This window comes from Paroedura picta, chromosome 16, assembly GCF_049243985.1.
Source record: "Paroedura picta isolate Pp20150507F chromosome 16, Ppicta_v3.0, whole genome shotgun sequence".
Taxonomy (NCBI): Eukaryota; Metazoa; Chordata; class Lepidosauria; order Squamata; family Gekkonidae; genus Paroedura; species Paroedura picta.
The window spans coordinates 18,911,813-18,934,149 of NC_135384.1; positions in this window are offsets into that span (position 1 = coordinate 18,911,813).

Here is a 22,337-nt window from a genome sequence, read left to right on the forward strand (position 1 = left end):
TCCAATATATAAACATATGTATGGAAGCAATGAGCTACCATCATTAGACAATATTGCTAGTGTTATATATATGAACATGACATTACCATAGATGTATTGATTTTAATGTGACAGACGTACCTTGTTTAAGCCTAATACTAATACTAACACTAACACTACTAATATTACTAACACTAACACTAACACTAATAAAGGTAGATGTTGATAGTTTACCTAGTTTAAGGCTAGTATTATCTAAACTTTCATTGGACCATATGTATGTAAGGAATGAGCTAACTGCAGTATAGAACATTGCTAGTGTTATATATATGAACATGACATTACCATAGTTGTATTGATTTTAATATGACAGACGTACCTTGTTTAAGCCTAGATAACTTTTATTGAACGATATGTATGTAAGGAATGAGCTAACTGCATTAGAGAACATTGGAAGAGGTATCTATATGAAAATGTGTTACAGAATTTGACCGTTCAGTATTCAAAAATGGTACTTTGCCTTGTGCATCCACAGGAATAAATAAATCTCATACTGATACTGATACTAATAAAGGTAGATGCTGATAGTTTTCATTGTGAGAAATATGTAAAATTAACTTACTATAGTGGTATTGTTTTGAATATAACATTGGTGCCATGTTTAAGTAGAAATTACTTCTGAAATTGAACCATATGTATGTAAGGAATGAGCTACCATCATGTGACAACATTGCTAGTGTTATATACATGACCATGAACTTAGTATTGCTTTTAATTTAACATATTTGCCATTATTAAGCTTAGATAAATTTCATTGAACCATAAGAATGTAAACAATGAGCTACCTTCACTATACAACATTGGTAGTCATACATCCTAAGTTAGTTATATGACTTTCGATATAGAACCATATGTATGTATGGAAGGCGCTAACTGCAGTATAGAACATTGCTAGTGTTATATATATGAACATGACATTACCATAGTTGTATTGATATTAATATGACAGACGTACCTTGTTTAAGCCTAGATAACTTTCATTGAACGATATGTATGTAAGGAATGAGCTAACTGCATTAGAGAACATTGCAAGAGGTATATATATGAAAATGTGTGTTACAGAATTTGAATGTTCAGTATTCAATAATGATACCTTGCCTTTTGCATCCACAGGAATATATAAATCTGATACTGATACTGATACTCTGATACTGATACTGATACTGATACTGATACTAATAAAGGTAGATGCTGATAGTTTTCATTGTGAGAAATATATAAAATGAACTTACTATAGTGGTATTGCTTTGAATATAACATTGGTGCCATGTTTAAGTAGAAATTACTTCTGAAATAGAACCATATGTATGTAAGGAATGAGCTACCGTCATTTGACAACATTGCTAGTGTTATTTACATAACCATGAACTTACCATAGTTTAACATATGTGCCATGATTAAGCCTAGATTAATTTCAGTGAACCATAAGAATGTAAGGAATGAGCTAACTGCACTATACAACATTGGTAGTCATAAATACTGTTAGTTATATGACTTTCGATATATAACCATATGTATGTAAGGAAGGAGCTAACAGCTTGTCGTATATATATCCAAAGTATGTGTTACAGAATTTGAGATAACTTTAGTATCCAAAAATGTTAGCTGAACATCAGTGCATCCACAAGAATAAATAAATATAATACTAATACTAACCCTACTAACACTACTAACATTAATACTAATACAAATACTAAGAAAAAGACTAAGACTAAGACTGAGACTAAGACTAAGACTAAGATTAAGACTAACAATAATACTAATACTAATACTAATACTAATACTAATACTAATACTAATACTAATACTAATACTAATACTAATACTAATACTAATACTAATACTAATACTAATACTAATACTAATACTAATACTAATACTAATACTAATACTAATACTAATACTAATACTAATACTAATACTAATACTAATACTAATACTAATACTAATACTAATACTTATAAAGGTAGATGTTTATAGTATTCATTATTAGAAAAGTTATGTAAAATGAACTTACCATAGTTGTATTGCTTTGAATATCATTGGTGCCATGTTTAAGTAGAAATTATATCCAATATATAAACATATGTATGGAAGCAATGAGCTACCATCATTAGACAACATTGCTAGTGTTATATATATGAACATGACATTACCATAGATGTATTGATTTTAATGTGACAGACGTACCTTGTTTAAGCCTAATACTAATACTAACACTAACACTACTAATATTACTAACACTAACACTAACACTAACACTAACACTAATAAAGGTAGATGTTGATAGTTTACCTAGTTTAAAGCTAGATAACTTTCATTGGACCATATGTACGTAAGGAATGAGCTAACTGCAGTATAGAACATTGCTAGTGTTATATATATGAACATGACATTACCATAGTTGTATTGATTTTAATATGACAGACGTACCTTGTTTAAGCCTAGATAACTTTCATTGAATGATATGTATGTAAGGAATGAGCTAACTGCATTAGAGAACATTGCAAGAGGTACCTATATGAAAATGTGTTACAGAATTTGAATGTTCAGTATTAAAAAATGTTAGCTTGCCATGTGCATCCACATGAATAAATAAATCTGATACTGATACTGGTACTGATACTGATACTGATACTGATACTGATACTGATACTGATACTGATACTGATACTGATACTGATACTGATACTGATACTGATACTATACTAATAAAGGTAGATGCTGATAGTTTTCATTGTAAGAAATATGTAAAATGAACTTACTGTAGTTGTATTGTTTTTAATATAACATTGGTGCCATGTTTAAGTAGAAATTACTTCTGAAATAGAACCATATGTATGTAAGGAATGAGCTACCGTCATTTGACAACATTGCTAGTGTATTTACATAACCATGAACTTACCATAGTTTTACATATGTGCCATGATTAAGCCTAGATTAATTTCAGTGAACCATAAGAATGTAAGGAATGAGCTAACTGCACTATACAACATTGGTAGTCATAAATCCTAAGTTAGTTATATGACTTTCGATATATAACCATATGTAAGGAAGGAGCTAACAGCTCATTATATTGTATATATATCCAAAGTATGTGTGTTACAGAATTTGAGATAACTTTAGTATCCAAACATGTTAGCTGAACATCAGTGCATCCACAAGAATAAATAAATATAATACTAATACTAACCCTACTAACACTACTAACAGTAATACTAATACTAATACAAATACTAAGAAAAAGACTAACACTAAGACTAAGACTAACAATAATACTAATACTAATACATACTAATACTAATACATACTAATACTTATAAAGGTAGATGTTTATAGTATTCATTATTAGAAAAGTTATGTAAAATGAACTTACCATAGTTGTATTGCTTTGAATATATCATTGGTGCCATGTTTAAGTAGAAATTATATCCAATATATAAACATATGTATGGAAGCATTGAGCTACCATCATTAGACAACATTGCTAGTGTTATATATATGAACATGACATTACCATAGATGTATTGATTTTAATGTGACAGACGTACCTTGTTTAAGCCTAATACTAATACTAACACTAACACTACTAATATTACTAACACTAACACTAACACTAACACTAACACTAACACTAATAAAGGTAGATGTTGATAGTTTACCTAGTTTAAAGCTAGATAACTTTCATTGGACCATATGTACGTAAGGAATGAGCTAACTGCAGTATAGAACATTGCTAGTGTTATATATATGAACATGACATTACCATAGTTGTATTGATTTTAATATGACAGACGTACCTTGTTTAAGCCTAGATAACTTTCATTGAATGATATGTATGTAAGGAATGAGCTAACTGCATTAGAGAACATTGCAAGAGGTACCTATATGAAAATGTGTTACAGAATTTGAATGTTCAGTATTAAAAAATGTTAGCTTGCCATGTGCATCCACATGAATAAATAAATCTGATACTGATACTGATACTGGTACTGATACTGATACTGATACTGATACTGATACTGATACTGATACTATACTAATAAAGGTAGATGCTGATAGTTTTCATTGTAAGAAATATGTAAAATGAACTTACTGTAGTTGTATTGTTTTTAATATAACATTGGTGCCATGTTTAAGTAGAAATTACTTCTGAAATAGAACCATATGTATGTAAGGAATGAGCTACCGTCATTTGACAACATTGCTAGTGTATTTACATAACCATGAACTTACCATAGTTTTACATATGTGCCATGATTAAGCCTAGATTAATTTCAGTGAACCATAAGAATGTAAGGAATGAGCTAACTGCACTATACAACATTGGTAGTCATAAATCCTAAGTTAGTTATATGACTTTCGATATATAACCATATGTAAGGAAGGAGCTAACAGCTCATTATATTGTATATATATCCAAAGTATGTGTGTTACAGAATTTGAGATAACTTTAGTATCCAAACATGTTAGCTGAACATCAGTGCATCCACAAGAATAAATAAATATAATACTAATACTAACCCTACTAACACTACTAACAGTAATACTAATACTAATACAAATACTAAGAAAAAGACTAACACTAAGACTAAGACTAACAATAATACTAATACTAATACTAATACTAATAAAGGTAGATGTTTATAGTATTCATTATTAGAAAAGTTATGTAAAAAAACTTACCATAGTTGTATTGCTTTGAATATATCATTGGTGCCATGTTTAAGTAGAAATTACATCCAATATATAAAGATATGTATGGAAGCAATGAGCTACCATCATTAGACAACATTGCTAGTGTTATATATATGAACATGACATTACCATAGATGTATTGATTTTAATGACAGACGTACCTTGTTTAAGCCTAGATAACTTTCATTGAACGATATGTATGTAAGGAATGAGCTAACTGCATTAGAGAACATTGCAAGAGTTATATATATGAAAATGTGTGTTACAGAATTTGAATGTTCAGTATTCAATAATGGTACCTTGCCTTTTGCATCCACAGGAATAAATAAATCTGATACTGATACTCTGATACTGATACTGATACTGATACTAATAAAGGTAGATGCTGATAGTTTTCATTGTTAGAAATATGTAAAATGAACTTACTATAGTGGTATTGCTTTGAATATAACATTGGTGCCATGTTTAAGTAGAAATTACTTCTGAAATAGAACCATATGTATGTAAGGAATGAGCTACCGTCCTTTGACAACATTGCTAGTGTTATTTACATGACCATGAACTTACCATAGTTTTACATATGTGCCATGATTAATTCTAGATTAATTTCAGTGAACCATAAGAATGTAAGGAATGAGCTAACTGCACTATACAACATTGGTAGTCATAAATCCTAAGTTAGTTATATGACTTTCGATATATAACCATATGTACGTAAGGAAGGAGCTAACAGCTCATTATATTGCTTGTCATATATATATCCAAAGTATGTGTGTTACAGAATTTGAGATAACTTTAGTATCCAAAAATGTTAGCTGAACATCAGTGCATCCACAAGAATAAATAAATATAATACTAATACTAACACTACTAACACTACTAACAGTAATACTAATACTAATACTAATACAAATACTAAGAAAAAGACTAATACTAATACTAATACTAATACTAATACTAATACTAATACTAATACTAATACTAATACTAATACTAATACTTATAAAGGTAGATGTTTATAGTATTCATTATTAGAAAAGTTATGTAAAATGAACTTACCATAGTTGTGTTGCTTTGAATATATCATTGGTGCCATGTTTAAGTAGAAATTATATCCAATATATAAACATATGTATGGAAGCAATGAGCTACCATCATTAGACAATATTGCTAGTGTTATATATATGAACATGACATTACCATAGATGTATTGATTTTAATGTGACAGACGTACCTTGTTTAAGCCTAATACTAATACTAACACTAACACTACTAATATTACTAACACTAACACTAACACTAATAAAGGTAGATGTTGATAGTTTACCTAGTTTAAGGCTAGTATTATCTAAACTTTCATTGGACCATATGTATGTAAGGAATGAGCTAACTGCAGTATAGAACATTGCTAGTGTTATATATATGAACATGACATTACCATAGTTGTATTGATTTTAATATGACAGACGTACCTTGTTTAAGCCTAGATAACTTTTATTGAACGATATGTATGTAAGGAATGAGCTAACTGCATTAGAGAACATTGGAAGAGGTATCTATATGAAAATGTGTTACAGAATTTGACCGTTCAGTATTCAAAAATGGTACTTTGCCTTGTGCATCCACAGGAATAAATAAATCTCATACTGATACTGATACTAATAAAGGTAGATGCTGATAGTTTTCATTGTGAGAAATATGTAAAATTAACTTACTATAGTGGTATTGTTTTGAATATAACATTGGTGCCATGTTTAAGTAGAAATTACTTCTGAAATTGAACCATATGTATGTAAGGAATGAGCTACCATCATGTGACAACATTGCTAGTGTTATATACATGACCATGAACTTAGTATTGCTTTTAATTTAACATATTTGCCATTATTAAGCTTAGATAAATTTCATTGAACCATAAGAATGTAAACAATGAGCTACCTTCACTATACAACATTGGTAGTCATACATCCTAAGTTAGTTATATGACTTTCGATATAGAACCATATGTATGTATGGAAGGCGCTAACTGCAGTATAGAACATTGCTAGTGTTATATATATGAACATGACATTACCATAGTTGTATTGATATTAATATGACAGACGTACCTTGTTTAAGCCTAGATAACTTTCATTGAACGATATGTATGTAAGGAATGAGCTAACTGCATTAGAGAACATTGCAAGAGGTATATATATGAAAATGTGTGTTACAGAATTTGAATGTTCAGTATTCAATAATGATACCTTGCCTTTTGCATCCACAGGAATATATAAATCTGATACTGATACTGATACTCTGATACTGATACTGATACTGATACTGATACTAATAAAGGTAGATGCTGATAGTTTTCATTGTGAGAAATATATAAAATGAACTTACTATAGTGGTATTGCTTTGAATATAACATTGGTGCCATGTTTAAGTAGAAATTACTTCTGAAATAGAACCATATGTATGTAAGGAATGAGCTACCGTCATTTGACAACATTGCTAGTGTTATTTACATAACCATGAACTTACCATAGTTTAACATATGTGCCATGATTAAGCCTAGATTAATTTCAGTGAACCATAAGAATGTAAGGAATGAGCTAACTGCACTATACAACATTGGTAGTCATAAATACTGTTAGTTATATGACTTTCGATATATAACCATATGTATGTAAGGAAGGAGCTAACAGCTTGTCGTATATATATCCAAAGTATGTGTTACAGAATTTGAGATAACTTTAGTATCCAAAAATGTTAGCTGAACATCAGTGCATCCACAAGAATAAATAAATATAATACTAATACTAACCCTACTAACACTACTAACATTAATACTAATACAAATACTAAGAAAAAGACTAAGACTAAGACTGAGACTAAGACTAAGACTAAGATTAAGACTAACAATAATACTAATACTAATACTAATACTAATACTAATACTAATACTAATACTTATAAAGGTAGATGTTTATAGTATTCATTATTAGAAAAGTTATGTAAAATGAACTTACCATAGTTGTATTGCTTTGAATATCATTGGTGCCATGTTTAAGTAGAAATTATATCCAATATATAAACATATGTATGGAAGCAATGAGCTACCATCATTAGACAACATTGCTAGTGTTATATATATGAACATGACATTACCATAGATGTATTGATTTTAATGTGACAGACGTACCTTGTTTAAGCCTAATACTAATACTAACACTAACACTACTAATATTACTAACACTAACACTAACACTAACACTAACACTAATAAAGGTAGATGTTGATAGTTTACCTAGTTTAAAGCTAGATAACTTTCATTGGACCATATGTACGTAAGGAATGAGCTAACTGCAGTATAGAACATTGCTAGTGTTATATATATGAACATGACATTACCATAGTTGTATTGATTTTAATATGACAGACGTACCTTGTTTAAGCCTAGATAACTTTCATTGAATGATATGTATGTAAGGAATGAGCTAACTGCATTAGAGAACATTGCAAGAGGTACCTATATGAAAATGTGTTACAGAATTTGAATGTTCAGTATTAAAAAATGTTAGCTTGCCATGTGCATCCACATGAATAAATAAATCTGATACTGATACTGGTACTGATACTGATACTGATACTGATACTGATACTGATACTGATACTGATACTGATACTGATACTGATACTATACTAATAAAGGTAGATGCTGATAGTTTTCATTGTAAGAAATATGTAAAATGAACTTACTGTAGTTGTATTGTTTTTAATATAACATTGGTGCCATGTTTAAGTAGAAATTACTTCTGAAATAGAACCATATGTATGTAAGGAATGAGCTACCGTCATTTGACAACATTGCTAGTGTATTTACATAACCATGAACTTACCATAGTTTTACATATGTGCCATGATTAAGCCTAGATTAATTTCAGTGAACCATAAGAATGTAAGGAATGAGCTAACTGCACTATACAACATTGGTAGTCATAAATCCTAAGTTAGTTATATGACTTTCGATATATAACCATATGTAAGGAAGGAGCTAACAGCTCATTATATTGTATATATATCCAAAGTATGTGTGTTACAGAATTTGAGATAACTTTAGTATCCAAACATGTTAGCTGAACATCAGTGCATCCACAAGAATAAATAAATATAATACTAATACTAACCCTACTAACACTACTAACAGTAATACTAATACTAATACAAATACTAAGAAAAAGACTAACACTAAGACTAAGACTAACAATAATACTAATACTAATACATACTAATACTAATACATACTAATACTTATAAAGGTAGATGTTTATAGTATTCATTATTAGAAAAGTTATGTAAAATGAACTTACCATAGTTGTATTGCTTTGAATATATCATTGGTGCCATGTTTAAGTAGAAATTATATCCAATATATAAACATATGTATGGAAGCATTGAGCTACCATCATTAGACAACATTGCTAGTGTTATATATATGAACATGACATTACCATAGATGTATTGATTTTAATGTGACAGACGTACCTTGTTTAAGCCTAATACTAATACTAACACTAACACTACTAATATTACTAACACTAACACTAACACTAACACTAACACTAATAAAGGTAGATGTTGATAGTTTACCTAGTTTAAAGCTAGATAACTTTCATTGGACCATATGTACGTAAGGAATGAGCTAACTGCAGTATAGAACATTGCTAGTGTTATATATATGAACATGACATTACCATAGTTGTATTGATTTTAATATGACAGACGTACCTTGTTTAAGCCTAGATAACTTTCATTGAATGATATGTATGTAAGGAATGAGCTAACTGCATTAGAGAACATTGCAAGAGGTACCTATATGAAAATGTGTTACAGAATTTGAATGTTCAGTATTAAAAAATGTTAGCTTGCCATGTGCATCCACATGAATAAATAAATCTGATACTGATACTGATACTGGTACTGATACTGATACTGATACTGATACTGATACTGATACTGATACTATACTAATAAAGGTAGATGCTGATAGTTTTCATTGTAAGAAATATGTAAAATGAACTTACTGTAGTTGTATTGTTTTTAATATAACATTGGTGCCATGTTTAAGTAGAAATTACTTCTGAAATAGAACCATATGTATGTAAGGAATGAGCTACCGTCATTTGACAACATTGCTAGTGTATTTACATAACCATGAACTTACCATAGTTTTACATATGTGCCATGATTAAGCCTAGATTAATTTCAGTGAACCATAAGAATGTAAGGAATGAGCTAACTGCACTATACAACATTGGTAGTCATAAATCCTAAGTTAGTTATATGACTTTCGATATATAACCATATGTAAGGAAGGAGCTAACAGCTCATTATATTGTATATATATCCAAAGTATGTGTGTTACAGAATTTGAGATAACTTTAGTATCCAAACATGTTAGCTGAACATCAGTGCATCCACAAGAATAAATAAATATAATACTAATACTAACCCTACTAACACTACTAACAGTAATACTAATACTAATACAAATACTAAGAAAAAGACTAACACTAAGACTAAGACTAACAATAATACTAATACTAATACTAATACTAATAAAGGTAGATGTTTATAGTATTCATTATTAGAAAAGTTATGTAAAAAAACTTACCATAGTTGTATTGCTTTGAATATATCATTGGTGCCATGTTTAAGTAGAAATTACATCCAATATATAAAGATATGTATGGAAGCAATGAGCTACCATCATTAGACAACATTGCTAGTGTTATATATATGAACATGACATTACCATAGATGTATTGATTTTAATGACAGACGTACCTTGTTTAAGCCTAGATAACTTTCATTGAACGATATGTATGTAAGGAATGAGCTAACTGCATTAGAGAACATTGCAAGAGTTATATATATGAAAATGTGTGTTACAGAATTTGAATGTTCAGTATTCAATAATGGTACCTTGCCTTTTGCATCCACAGGAATAAATAAATCTGATACTGATACTCTGATACTGATACTGATACTGATACTAATAAAGGTAGATGCTGATAGTTTTCATTGTTAGAAATATGTAAAATGAACTTACTATAGTGGTATTGCTTTGAATATAACATTGGTGCCATGTTTAAGTAGAAATTACTTCTGAAATAGAACCATATGTATGTAAGGAATGAGCTACCGTCCTTTGACAACATTGCTAGTGTTATTTACATGACCATGAACTTACCATAGTTTTACATATGTGCCATGATTAATTCTAGATTAATTTCAGTGAACCATAAGAATGTAAGGAATGAGCTAACTGCACTATACAACATTGGTAGTCATAAATCCTAAGTTAGTTATATGACTTTCGATATATAACCATATGTACGTAAGGAAGGAGCTAACAGCTCATTATATTGCTTGTCATATATATATCCAAAGTATGTGTGTTACAGAATTTGAGATAACTTTAGTATCCAAAAATGTTAGCTGAACATCAGTGCATCCACAAGAATAAATAAATATAATACTAATACTAACACTACTAACACTACTAACAGTAATACTAATACTAATACTAATACAAATACTAAGAAAAAGACTAATACTAATACTAATACTAATACTAATACTAATACTAATACTAATACTAATACTAATACTAATACTTATAAAGGTAGATGTTTATAGTATTCATTATTAGAAAAGTTATGTAAAATGAACTTACCATAGTTGTGTTGCTTTGAATATATCATTGGTGCCATGTTTAAGTAGAAATTATATCCAATATATAAACATATGTATGGAAGCAATGAGCTACCATCATTAGACAATATTGCTAGTGTTATATATATGAACATGACATTACCATAGATGTATTGATTTTAATGTGACAGACGTACCTTGTTTAAGCCTAATACTAATACTAACACTAACACTACTAATATTACTAACACTAACACTAACACTAATAAAGGTAGATGTTGATAGTTTACCTAGTTTAAGGCTAGTATTATCTAAACTTTCATTGGACCATATGTATGTAAGGAATGAGCTAACTGCAGTATAGAACATTGCTAGTGTTATATATATGAACATGACATTACCATAGTTGTATTGATTTTAATATGACAGACGTACCTTGTTTAAGCCTAGATAACTTTTATTGAACGATATGTATGTAAGGAATGAGCTAACTGCATTAGAGAACATTGGAAGAGGTATCTATATGAAAATGTGTTACAGAATTTGACCGTTCAGTATTCAAAAATGGTACTTTGCCTTGTGCATCCACAGGAATAAATAAATCTCATACTGATACTGATACTAATAAAGGTAGATGCTGATAGTTTTCATTGTGAGAAATATGTAAAATTAACTTACTATAGTGGTATTGTTTTGAATATAACATTGGTGCCATGTTTAAGTAGAAATTACTTCTGAAATTGAACCATATGTATGTAAGGAATGAGCTACCATCATGTGACAACATTGCTAGTGTTATATACATGACCATGAACTTAGTATTGCTTTTAATTTAACATATTTGCCATTATTAAGCTTAGATAAATTTCATTGAACCATAAGAATGTAAACAATGAGCTACCTTCACTATACAACATTGGTAGTCATACATCCTAAGTTAGTTATATGACTTTCGATATAGAACCATATGTATGTATGGAAGGCGCTAACTGCAGTATAGAACATTGCTAGTGTTATATATATGAACATGACATTACCATAGTTGTATTGATATTAATATGACAGACGTACCTTGTTTAAGCCTAGATAACTTTCATTGAACGATATGTATGTAAGGAATGAGCTAACTGCATTAGAGAACATTGCAAGAGGTATATATATGAAAATGTGTGTTACAGAATTTGAATGTTCAGTATTCAATAATGATACCTTGCCTTTTGCATCCACAGGAATATATAAATCTGATACTGATACTGATACTCTGATACTGATACTGATACTGATACTGATACTAATAAAGGTAGATGCTGATAGTTTTCATTGTGAGAAATATATAAAATGAACTTACTATAGTGGTATTGCTTTGAATATAACATTGGTGCCATGTTTAAGTAGAAATTACTTCTGAAATAGAACCATATGTATGTAAGGAATGAGCTACCGTCATTTGACAACATTGCTAGTGTTATTTACATAACCATGAACTTACCATAGTTTAACATATGTGCCATGATTAAGCCTAGATTAATTTCAGTGAACCATAAGAATGTAAGGAATGAGCTAACTGCACTATACAACATTGGTAGTCATAAATACTGTTAGTTATATGACTTTCGATATATAACCATATGTATGTAAGGAAGGAGCTAACAGCTTGTCGTATATATATCCAAAGTATGTGTTACAGAATTTGAGATAACTTTAGTATCCAAAAATGTTAGCTGAACATCAGTGCATCCACAAGAATAAATAAATATAATACTAATACTAACCCTACTAACACTACTAACATTAATACTAATACAAATACTAAGAAAAAGACTAAGACTAAGACTAAGACTGAGACTAAGACTAAGACTAAGATTAAGACTAACAATAATACTAATACTAATACTAATACTAATACTAATACTAATACTAATACTAATACTAAAACTAATACTAATACTAATACTAATACTAATACTAATACTAATACTAATACTAATACTAATACTAATACTAATACTAATACTAATACTAATACTTATAAAGGTAGATGTTTATAGTATTCATTATTAGAAAAGTTATGTAAAATGAACTTACCATAGTTGTATTGCTTTGAATATCATTGGTGCCATGTTTAAGTAGAAATTATATCCAATATATAAACATATGTATGGAAGCAATGAGCTACCATCATTAGACAACATTGCTAGTGTTATATATATGAACATGACATTACCATAGATGTATTGATTTTAATGTGACAGACGTACCTTGTTTAAGCCTAATACTAATACTAACACTAACACTACTAATATTACTAACACTAACACTAACACTAACACTAACACTAATAAAGGTAGATGTTGATAGTTTACCTAGTTTAAAGCTAGATAACTTTCATTGGACCATATGTACGTAAGGAATGAGCTAACTGCAGTATAGAACATTGCTAGTGTTATATATATGAACATGACATTACCATAGTTGTATTGATTTTAATATGACAGACGTACCTTGTTTAAGCCTAGATAACTTTCATTGAATGATATGTATGTAAGGAATGAGCTAACTGCATTAGAGAACATTGCAAGAGGTACCTATATGAAAATGTGTTACAGAATTTGAATGTTCAGTATTAAAAAATGTTAGCTTGCCATGTGCATCCACATGAATAAATAAATCTGATACTGATACTGGTACTGATACTGATACTGATACTGATACTGATACTGATACTGATACTGATACTGATACTGATACTATACTAATAAAGGTAGATGCTGATAGTTTTCATTGTAAGAAATATGTAAAATGAACTTACTGTAGTTGTATTGTTTTTAATATAACATTGGTGCCATGTTTAAGTAGAAATTACTTCTGAAATAGAACCATATGTATGTAAGGAATGAGCTACCGTCATTTGACAACATTGCTAGTGTATTTACATAACCATGAACTTACCATAGTTTTACATATGTGCCATGATTAAGCCTAGATTAATTTCAGTGAACCATAAGAATGTAAGGAATGAGCTAACTGCACTATACAACATTGGTAGTCATAAATCCTAAGTTAGTTATATGACTTTCGATATATAACCATATGTAAGGAAGGAGCTAACAGCTCATTATATTGTATATATATCCAAAGTATGTGTGTTACAGAATTTGAGATAACTTTAGTATCCAAACATGTTAGCTGAACATCAGTGCATCCACAAGAATAAATAAATATAATACTAATACTAACCCTACTAACACTACTAACAGTAATACTAATACTAATACAAATACTAAGAAAAAGACTAACACTAAGACTAAGACTAACAATAATACTAATACTAATACATACTAATACTAATACATACTAATACTTATAAAGGTAGATGTTTATAGTATTCATTATTAGAAAAGTTATGTAAAATGAACTTACCATAGTTGTATTGCTTTGAATATATCATTGGTGCCATGTTTAAGTAGAAATTATATCCAATATATAAACATATGTATGGAAGCATTGAGCTACCATCATTAGACAACATTGCTAGTGTTATATATATGAACATGACATTACCATAGATGTATTGATTTTAATGTGACAGACGTACCTTGTTTAAACCTAATACTAATACTAACACTAACACTACTAATATTACTAACACTAACACTAACACTAACACTAACACTAATAAAGGTAGATGTTGATAGTTTACCTAGTTTAAAGCTAGATAACTTTCATTGGACCATATGTACGTAAGGAATGAGCTAACTGCAGTATAGAACATTGCTAGTGTTATATATATGAACATGACATTACCATAGTTGTATTGATTTTAATATGACAGACGTACCTTGTTTAAGCCTAGATAACTTTCATTGAATGATATGTATGTAAGGAATGAGCTAACTGCATTAGAGAACATTGCAAGAGGTACCTATATGAAAATGTGTTACAGAATTTGAATGTTCAGTATTAAAAAATGTTAGCTTGCCATGTGCATCCACATGAATAAATAAATCTGATACTGATACTGATACTGGTACTGATACTGATACTGATACTGATACTGATACTGATACTGATACTATACTAATAAAGGTAGATGCTGATAGTTTTCATTGTAAGAAATATGTAAAATGAACTTACTGTAGTTGTATTGTTTTTAATATAACATTGGTGCCATGTTTAAGTAGAAATTACTTCTGAAATAGAACCATATGTATGTAAGGAATGAGCTACCGTCATTTGACAACATTGCTAGTGTATTTACATAACCATGAACTTACCATAGTTTTACATATGTGCCATGATTAAGCCTAGATTAATTTCAGTGAACCATAAGAATGTAAGGAATGAGCTAACTGCACTATACAACATTGGTAGTCATAAATCCTAAGTTAGTTATATGACTTTCGATATAGAACCATATGTATGTAAGGAAGGAGCTAACACCTCATTATATTGCTTATAATAACATTGCTAGTCATATATACATCCAATATGTGTTAAAGAATTTGAGCGAACTTCAGTATTAAAAAATGTTAGCTTGCCATGTGCATCCACATGAATAAATATATCTAATACTAATACTAATGCTGATACTAATACTGATACTGATACTGATACTGATAGTGATGCTGATGCTTACTAATACCAATACCAATACCAATACCAATACCAATACCAATACCAATACCAATACCAATACTAATACTAATACTAATACTAATATTAATACTAAAATAAAGGTAGATCCTTATAGTTACAACTTACCATAGTTGTATTGCTTTGAATATAACATTGATGCCATGTTTAAATTACTTCTGAAATAGAACCATATTTATGTAAGGAATGAGCTACCATCATTTGACAACATTGCTAGTGTTATATACATGACCATGAACTTAGGATTGCTTTTAATTTAACATATTTGCCATTATTAAGCTTAGATAAATTTCAGTGAACCATCAGAATGTAAACAATGAGCTACCTTCACTATACAACATTGGTAGTCATACATCCTGTTATATGACTTTCGATATAGAACCATATTTATGTATGGAAGGCGCTAACTGCAGTATAGAACATTGCTAGTGTTATATATATGAACATGACATCCATAGTTGTATTGATTTTAATGTGACAGACGTACCTTGTTTAAGCCTAATACTAATACTAACACTAATACTAATATTACTAACACTAACACTAACACTAATAAAGGTAGATGTTGATAGTTTACCTAGTTTAAGGCTAGATAACTTTCATTGGACCATATGTATGGAAGGAATGAGCTAACTGCAGTATAGAACATTGCTAGTGTTATATATATGAACATGACATTACCATCGTTGTATTGATATTAATATGACAGACGTACCTTGTTTAAGCCTAGATAACTTTCATTGAACGATATGTATGTAAGGAATGAGCTAACTGCATTAGAGAACATTGCAAGAGCTATATATATGATAATGTGTGTTACAGAATGTGAATGTACAGTATTCAATAATGGTTCCTTGCTTTTTGCTTCCACAGGAATAAATAAATCTGATACTGATACTGATACTCTGATACTGATACTAATAAAAGTAGATGCTGATAGTTTTCATTGTGAGAAATATGTAAAATGGACTTACTATAGTGGTATTGCTTTGAATATAACATTGGTGCCATGTTTAAGTAGAAATTACTTCTGAAATATAACCATATGTATGTAAGGAATGAGCTACCGTCATTTGACAACATTGCTAGTGTTATTTACATGACCATGAACTTACCATAGTTTAACATATGTGCCATGATTAAGCCTAGATTAATTTCAGTGAACCATAAGAATGTAAGGAATGAGCTAACTGCACTATACAACATTGGTAATCCTAAGTTAGTTATATGACTTTCGATATATAACCATATGTAAGGAAGGAGCTAACAGCTCATTATATTGTATATACAAAGTATGTGTGTTACAGAATTTGAGATAACTTTAGTATCCAAAAATGTTAGCTGAACATCAGTGCATCCACAAGAATAAATAAATATAATACTAATACTAACCCTACTAACACTACTAACAGTAATACTAATACTAATACAAATACTAAGAAAAAGACTAAGACTAAGACTGAGACTAAGACTAAGACTAACAATAATACTAATACTAATACTAATACTAATACTAATACTAATACTAATACTAATACTAATAAAGGTAGATGTTTATAGTATTCATTATTAGAAAAGTTATGTAAAATGAACTTACCATAGTTGTATTGCTTTGAATATATAATTGGTGCCATGTTTAAGTAGAAATTATATCCAATATATAAAGATATGTATGGAAGCAATGAGCTACCATCATTAGACAACATTGCTAGTGTTATATATATGAACATGACATTACCATATATGTATAGATTTTAATGTGACAGACGTACCTTGTTTAAGCCTAGATAACTTTCATTGAACGATATGTATGTAAGGAATGAGCTAACTGCATTAGAGAACATTGCAAGAGGTATATATATGAAAATGTGTGTTACAGAATTTGAATATTCAGTATTCAATAATGGTACCTTGCCTTTTGCATCCACAGGAATAAATAAATCTGATACTGATACTGATACTCTGATACTGATACTGATACTGATACTAATAAAGGTAGATGCTGATAGTTTTCATTGTGAGAAATATGTAAAATGAACTTACTATAGTGCTATTGCTTTGAATATAACATTGGTGCCATGTTTAAGTAGAAATTACTTCTGAAATAGAACCATATGTATGTAAGGAATGAGCTACCGTCATTTGACAACATTGCTAGTGTTATTTACATAACCATGAACTTACCATAATTTTAAGAGCCTCTTGTGGCACAGAGTGGTAAGGCAGCCGCCTGAAAGCTTTGCCCATGAGGTTGGGAGTTCAATCCCAGCGGCCGGCTCAAGGTTGACTCAGCCTTCCATCCTTCCGAGGTCGGTAAAATGAGTACCCAGCTTGCTGGGGGGTAAATGGTAATGGCTGGGGAAGGCACTGGCAAACCACCCCGTATTGAGTCTGCCATGAAAACGCTAGAGGGCGTCACCCCAAGGGTCAGACATGACTCGGTGCTTGCACAGGGGATACCTTTACCATAGTTTTACATATGTGCCATGATTAAGCCTAGATTAATTTCAGTGAACCATAAGAATGTAAGGAATGAGCTAACTGCACTATACAACATTTGTAGTCATAAATCCTAAGCTAGTTATATGACTTTTGATATATAACCATATGTATGTAAGGAAGGAGCTAACAGCTCATTATATTGCTTGTCGTATATATATCCAAAGTATGTGTGTTACAGAATTTGAGATAACTTTAGTATCCAAAAATGTTAGCTGAACATCAGTGCATCCACAAGAATAAATAAATATAATACTAATACTAACACTACTAACACTACTAACAGTAATACTAATACTAATACTAATACAAATACTAAGAAAAAGACTAATACTAATACTAATACTAATACTAATACTAATAAAGGTAGATGTTTATAGTATTCATTATTAGAAAAGTTATGTAAAATGAACTTACCATAGTTGTATTGCTTTGAATATATCATTGGTGCCATGTTTAAGTAGAAATTACATCCAATATATAAAGATATGTATGGAAGCAATGAGCTACCATCATTAGACTGCTAGTGTTATATATATGAACATGACATTACCATAGATGTATTGATTTTAATGTGACAGACGTACCTTGTTTAAGCCTAGATAACTTTCATTGAACGATATGTATGTAAGGAATGAGCTAACTGCATTAGAGAACATTGCAAGAGTTATATATATGAAAATGTGTGTTACAGAATTTGAATGTTCAGTATTCAATAATGGTACCTTGCCTTTTGCATCCACAGGAATAAATAAATCTGATACTGATACTCTGATACTGATACTGATACTAATAAAGGTAGATGCTGATAGTTTTCATTGTGAGAAATATGTAAAATTAACTTAGTATAGTGGTATTGCTTTGAATATAACATTGGTGCCATGTTTAAGTAGAAATTACTTCTGAAATAGAACCATATGTATGTAAGGAATGAGCTACCGTCCTTTGACAACATTGCTAGTGTTATTTACATGACCATGAACTTACCATAGTTTTACATATGTGCCATGATTAATTCTAGATTAATTTCAGTGAACCATAAGAATGTAAGGAATGAGCTAACTGCACTATACAACATTGGTAGTCATAAATCCTAAGTTAGTTATATGACTTTCGATATATAACCATATGTACGTAAGGAAGGAGCTAACAGCTCATTATATTGCTTGTCATATATATATCCAAAGTATGTGTGTTACAGAATTTGAGATAACTTTAGTATCCAAAAATGTTAGCTGAACATCAGTGCATCCACAAGAATAAATAAATATAATACTAATACTAACACTACTAACACTACTAACAGTAATACTAATACTAATACTAATACAAATACTAAGAAAAAGACTAATACTAATACTAATACTAATACTAATACTAATACTAATACTAATACTAATACTAATACTAATACTAATACTAATACTTATAAAGGTAGATGTTTATAGTATTCATTATTAGAAAAGTTATGTAAAATGAACTTACCATAGTTGTGTTGCTTTGAATATATCATTGGTGCCATGTTTAAGTAGAAATTATATCCAATATATAAACATATGTATGGAAGCAATGAGCTACCATCATTAGACAATATTGCTAGTGTTATATATATGAACATGACATTACCATAGATGTATTGATTTTAATGTGACAGACGTACCTTGTTTAAGCCTAATACTAATACTAACACTAACACTACTAATATTACTAACACTACTAACACTAATAAAGGTAGATGTTGATAGTTTACCTAGTTTAAGGCTAGTATTATCTAAACTTTCATTGGACCATATGTATGTAAGGAATGAGCTAACTGCAGTATAGAACATTGCTAGTGTTATATATATGAACATGACATTACCATAGTTGTATTGATTTTAATATGACAGACGTACCTTGTTTAAGCCTAGATAACTTTTATTGAACGATATGTATGTAAGGAATGAGCTAACTGCATTAGAGAACATTTGAAGAGGTATCTATATGAAAATGTGTTACAGAATTTGACCGTTCAGTATTCAAAAATGGTACTTTGCCTTGTGCATCCACAGGAATAAATAAATCTCATACTGATACTGATACTAATAAAGGTAGATGCTGATAGTTTTCATTGTGAGAAATATGTAAAATTAACTTACTATAGTGGTATTGTTTTGAATATAACATTGGTGCCATGTTTTAGAAATTACTTCTGAAATAGAACCATATGTATGTAAGGAATGAGCTACCATCATTTGACAACATTGCTAGTGTTATTTACATAACCATGAACTTACCATAGTTTTACATATGTGCCATGATTAAGCCTAGATTAATTTCAGTGAACCATAAGAATGTAAGGAATGAGCTAACTGTACTATACAACATTGGTAGTCATAAATCCTAAGTTAGTTATATGACTTTCGATATAGAACCATATTTATGTAAGGAAGGAGCTAACACCTCATTATATTGCTTGTCTTATAATAACATTGCTAGTCATATATACATCCAATATGTGTTAAAGAATTTGAGCGAACTTCAGTATTAAAAAATGTTAGCTTGCCATGTGCATCCACATGAATAAATAAATCTAATACTAATACTAATGCTGATACTAATACTAATACTGATACTGATACTGATAGTGATGCTGATGCTTACCAATACCAATACCAATACTAAAACTAATACTAATACTAAAACTAATAAAGTTAGATCCTGATAGTTACAACTTACCATAGTTGTATTGCTTTGAATATAACATTGGTGCCATGTTTAAGTAGAAATTACTTTTGAAATAGAACCATATGTATGTAAGGAATGAGCTACCATCATGTGACAACATTGCTAGTGTTATATACATGACCATGAACTTAGTATTGCTTTTAATTTAACATATTTGCCATTATTAAGCTTAGATAAATTTCATTGAACCATAAGAATGTAAACAATGAGCTACCTTCACTATACAACATTGGTAGTCATACATCCTAAGTTAGTTATATGACTTTCGATATAGAACCATATGTATGTATGGAAGGCGCTAACTGCAGTATAGAACATTGCTAGTGTTATATATATGAACATGACATTACCATAGTTGTATTGATATTAATATGACAGACGTACCTTGTTTAAGCCTAGATAACTTTCATTGAACGATATGTATGTAAGGAATGAGCTAACTGCATTAGAGAACATTGCAAGAGGTATATATATGAAAATGTGTGTTACAGAATTTGAATGTTCAGTATTCAATAATGATACCTTGCCTTTTGCATCCACAGGAATATATAAATCTGATACTGATACTGATACTCTGATACTGATACTGATACTGATACTGATACTAATAAAGGTAGATGCTGATAGTTTTCATTGTGAGAAATATGTAAAATGAACTTACTATAGTGGTATTGCTTTGAATATAACATTGGTGCCATGTTTAAGTAGAAATTACTTCTGAAATAGAACCATATGTATGTAAGGAATGAGCTACCGTCATTTGACAACATTGCTAGTGTTATTTACATAACCATGAACTTACCATAGTTTAACATATGTGCCATGATTAAGCCTAGATTAATTTCAGTGAACCATAAGAATGTAAGGAATGAGCTAACTGCACTATACAACATTGGTAGTCATAAATACTGTTAGTTATATGACTTTCGATATATAACCATATGTATGTAAGGAAGGAGCTAACAGCTTGTCGTATATATATCCAAAGTATGTGTTACAGAATTTGAGATAACTTTAGT